At 48.3% G+C, this 5054-nt stretch overlaps 1 non-coding gene across 1 annotated transcript; it reads right to left on the reverse strand.

The window, feature by feature from the left end:
* Positions 1-3392: 3392 nt before the first annotated feature.
* LOC119920469 lies at positions 3393-3530 on the reverse strand. Its single transcript, XR_005448212.1, has one exon. It is a non-coding gene; the product is annotated as a small nucleolar RNA SNORA7 (small nucleolar RNA).
* Positions 3531-5054: the final 1524 nt, after the last annotated feature.

Below are 5054 nucleotides of genomic sequence, written 5' to 3' on the forward strand. Positions count from 1 at the left end.
CACCATCCTCCCTGTCTCATAGGCCGTGACCTTGGCGTTATCCACGACTAATCTCTCTCATTCAACCCACATATTCAATCTGTCACCAAATCCTGTTGGTTCAACTTTCACAACATCACTACCTTCCCTTTCCTCCCCATTCAAACTGCTACCACATTAATTCAAGCACTTATCCTAACCCTCTTTGATTACTGTATAGGCTTCTTTACTGATCTCCCTGCTTCCTGCCTCTCCCCACTCCAGTCCTTACTTCTCTCTGCTGCCCAGATCATTTTTCTACAAAAATGTTCAGTACATGTTTCCCTAGTCTCAAAGGAGTTCCAGTGGTTGCCCATCCACCTTCACATCCAACAGAAACTCCTTACCTTTGGCTTTAAAGCACTCAGTCACCTAGCCCCCTCCTACCTTACCTCCCTAGTTTCCTACTACAACCCAGACCCCACACTTTGCTCCTCAAATTCCAACCTATTCACTGTACCTCCAACTCATCTATCTTACTGCCGATCTCTCGTCCATGTCCTGCCTCTGGCCTGGAATGCCCTCCCTCTTCACGTCTGACAGACCACCACTCTCCCCACCTTCAAAGTCTTATTAAATGCACATCTCCAAAAGGCCTTCCCTGGCTAAGTCTTCATTTCCTCTTCTCTCACTCCCTTCTGCATCCCCCTTTCACAAGGATTTGCACCCTTTATTCAACCCTCTCACAGCCCCACAGGACTTATGTTCATATTTGCATTTTATTTATTTATCTTAATGTCTACTTCCCCATCTAGACTGTAAGCTCACTGTGGGCAGGGAACATGTCTACCAACTCTGTCATTGTACTCCCCCAAGAACTTAGTGCAGTGCTCTGCACATAGTAAGTGCTCAATAAATACGATTGATTGAGTGATTGATAGATTAATATAGGTAGGGAAAACAAACGAATCAGGGAAGACCTCCCTAAAGGGCTTTGAAGGTGGGGAGAGCAATGTGAAGGGGAAGATGTGAAGGGAAAGGGTGTTTGGGGCAGAAAGGAGAGCCGAGCAAGAGGTTGGCAGAGAGGCAAGAACAAGGTACAGTGAGTAGGTGAGCTTGAGAGGAATGAAGTGTGTGAGCTGGGGTGTAGTGGAAGAAGAGAACTGATAATAGGAGAAGCAGCGTGACCTAGCAGAAAGAGCTTAGGCCTGGGAGAGGACCTAATCCCAGCTCTGCCACTTGTCTGCTGTGTGATCTTGAGCAAATCACTCCACTTCTCTGTGCCTCATCTGCAAAATAGGGATTCAGTACCTGTTATCCTCTCTACTTAGACTGCATGCCCCATGTGGGATCTGATGATCTTGTAGATATCCCAGTGCTTAGTGCATTTCTTGGCCTATAGTAAGTGCTTAACAAATACCACAGTTATTAGCCCACTGTTGGGTAGGGACTGTCTCTATATGTTGCCAATTTGTACTTCCCAAGCTCTTAGTACAGTGCTCTGCACATAGTAAGTGCTCAATAAATACAATTGATGATGATGATTATTAAGAGGGAGAGAGCTGATTTAGTGCCTTGAGGCCAATGGACAGGAGTTTTTTCTAGATGAGAGGAATGGACAATGTCTGGCAATTTCTGAGGAGTTAGGAGATGTGTGCAGAATGATGTTTTCGAAAAATGATCTGGGTAGCAGAGTGAAGTATGGACTAGACAGGGGAGAGACTTGTGGTCAGGAGGTCAGTAAAGAGGCTGATGCAGTAGTCAAGCCAGCATATGACAAGTGCCTGGCCCAGCAAGGTGGCCCTTTGGATGGAGAGGAAGAGGTGGATTCTGGAAATGCGTGGAGGAAGAATCAGTAGGATTTGGTGAAAGACTCAATAAGGGGTTAAAAGAGAGGGAGAAGTCCAGGAAAATGCCAAAGTTACAGGCTTGAGAGACAGGGAGGATGGTGGTGGTTTCAGCTGTAAGAGGAAAGTTAGGCAGAGAAGTGGGTTTGAGAGGGAAGATGAGGTGTCCAGTCTCAGGAATGCTAAGCTTGAGGTGTCAGTGGGACACCCAGGTCGAGATGTCCTGGACACAGGATGACCCATAAGCCCTACCAACTTTTCCAAAACATCAATTCCCTCCTGAAGACTCCAGTCCCCTCTCTGCCTCCCTCCTAGGTTCTGATGACCTCGCCAAGGACTTGAGTGGTAAAATTGGAGCCATCAAGCATGAACTTCCTGAAGTCTCCCATCAGTCTACTGGCACTTTCTCCTCTTCTGCCCACTTCCCAGCTGTTTCTTGAGAGATCTCCCACCTGCTCTCTCGATCCACCCCTTCAATCTACAACTCCAAACCTATCCCTTCTCACCTCCTAAAAACACTTGCTCCCACTCCCTTCTCCTCCCTCACTGCTATTTCCAACCTCTCACTCTCCGTTGGTTTCTTCTCTTCTGCCTTCAAATACGTTCAAGTATGTCCCATAGTTAAAGCTCTCTCCCAATCCCACAGCCCCCTCCAGCTATTAGTCAATCAATCAAATTTATTGAGTGCTTACTGTGTGCAGGGCACTATACTAAGTGCTTGGGAGAGTACAGCAAAATAGAAGATACGTTCCCTGCCCACAACTTACTTGACTGGTCTCAGCTTACGACCGCCCCACTCCCAACCACACTCTTCAAATGAGTTATATATACCCGCTCTCTGGATTTTTCTCTCTTCCAACTCTTTTTTTGACACACTACAATCAGGCTTTCGACCCCATCACTCCACCAAGACTGCACTTTATAGCCAAATCCAAAGGCTTTATGGCCAATATAGACAAATGTACTCTGTCCTTGTCCTCCACAACCGCTCCGATGCCTTTGACCTGTGGACCACCCCCTTCTCCTCAAAGCACTATCAAGCCTGGGTTCTACTGACACATTACCAACCGGGTTGTCCTCCTACCTCTCTGACCGCTTCTACTTAGTTTTGATCGCGGACTCCTCTTTTGCCTCTCATCCTTCTACTGTGGACATTCCACAAGGTTCTCTTCTCTGTCCCCTACCCTTCTTGCTCTACACCCACTCTCTAGGGGAACTCACCTGCTCATGTGATTTCAGTTACCACCTCTATGTAGGTGACTCCCCAGGCTACCACTCTAGCCCCCAACCTCTCAACAGATCTGCAATCCCACATTCTCCTCTTCCCTCAGGACAACTCCAAACTCAATAGGTCTAAAATGGAACTCATTGTCTTCCCTCCTAAACCTTGTCTTGGCTTATGCTGTCGAGTTGTCTTTGACCCAGAGAGACGCCATGGACACCTCTCTCCCAGAATGCTCTGCCCCCATCTGCAATCGTTCTGGTAGCGTGCCCATAGAGCTTTCTTGGTAAAAATATGGAAGTGGTTTGCCATTGCCTCCTTTTGTTCTGCAAACTTGAGTCTCCGCCCAGCACAGGTGAGTTTTGACTTGTAGCAGATTGCCTTCTACTCGCTAGCCACTGCCCAAGCTAGGAATGGAATGGATATGCCTCTGCCTGATTCTCCCTCCTGTAGTTGAAACTGGTAGAGTATTGGGAACTCTCCAGGTGTGACCCTGAGAGGCTCCTAAACCTACTCCTCCTCTTAGCTTTCACTCTCTGTCGACCACCCCACCATCCTCCCTGTTCCAAAAGGCTGCAACCTTAGTGACATCCTCAATGGCTCACCGACTTGCAATTCTCACATTCAATCTTCCACCAAATCCCGACGGTTCTTTCTACATGACAATCACTGGTATTTGCTGAGCGCTTACTGTGTGCAGAGCACTATATTGAGTGCTTGGGTGAGGACAACTGAGTTAGTAGACATGATCTCTACCCTCAAGGAGCTTAAATTCTAGTGGGGAGACAGGTACTAAAATAAATTCCAGGAAGGGGGAAGCAACGGAGTTTAAAGTTCTGTACATAAATGCTGCTGTGGGGAGGGGATACAGGGTGAGTATCCAAGTGCTTAGTGGGTGAGGATTCATGTATGATTACCAAGTGTGGGAGTGGCAGAAATGGGGGGGAAATAGGATAGGGAGAAGAGGGAGGGAAGGCCTCCTTGTGGGGATGTGCTTCTAGTACAGTGTTGAAGATGGGGAGGACAAGAAATCTCTCAGATTTATAGGAGGAGGGAATTCTAGGCAGGAAGGAGGATGTGAGCAGGAAGTCCACGGCGAGATGGTGAGAGAGATGAGAATGAGGCCCAGTGGGTAGGCTGGTTTTAGAGGAGCAAAGGGTGAGGGCTGGGTTGTAGTGGTAATGATAGTGGGAAGCCACAAGCAGTGTGGCATAGTGGAAAGAGCACAGGTTTGGGAGTCAAAGGTCGTGGGTTCTAATCCCAGCTCTGCCACTGATCAGCTGTGTGACTCTGGGCAAGTCACTTAACTTCTCTGTGCCTCAGTTAGCTCATCTGTAAAATGGGGACGAAGACTGTGAGCCCCACGTGGGACAACCTGATTACCTTGTATTGACCCCAGTGTTTAGAACAGTGCTTGGCACATAGTAAGCGCTTAACAAATGCCATCATTATTATTATTATTTGTTAAGTGTTATGTGCCAACCACGGTAGTAGTTACAAGGTAGTCAGGTCCCACATGGGGCTCGCAGTCTGAATAGGATGGGGAACTGGTATTGAATCCCCATTTTACAGATGAGGGAACTGTGGCACAGAGAAATTAAGAGACTTGTTCAAGATCATACAGTAGGCAAATAGCAGAGCTGGGATTAGAACCCAAGTCCTTCTGACTCCTAGGCCCGTGCTGTATCCGTTAGGCCATGCTGCTTCCCAGTGGGAGAGGAGTCAGTATAGGGAGGGGAGAGAGAGAGCTTACTGAATGCCTTAAAGGCAATGGTCGGGAGTTCCTGCTTGATGCAGAGAGGAATGGACAACCACTGGAGGTTTTTTTGAGCAGTGGGGAGATGTTGACTGAGTGGTGTTTTGGAAAAGTGATCTGGGCTGCAGAGTGAAGTATGACCTGACTGGAGTGGGGAGAGACAGGAGGCAGAGTGGTCAGCGAGGAGGCTGATACTCGGTGCCGGCCGTCCAAGATGGCAGCGGGCGGCCCAGGGGGCAGCTCCGAGGGCGGCGAGAGCTCGTCCGATGGC

The sequence above is a fragment of the Tachyglossus aculeatus genome, chromosome X1 (genome assembly GCF_015852505.1).
Source record: "Tachyglossus aculeatus isolate mTacAcu1 chromosome X1, mTacAcu1.pri, whole genome shotgun sequence".
Taxonomy (NCBI): Eukaryota; Metazoa; Chordata; class Mammalia; order Monotremata; family Tachyglossidae; genus Tachyglossus; species Tachyglossus aculeatus.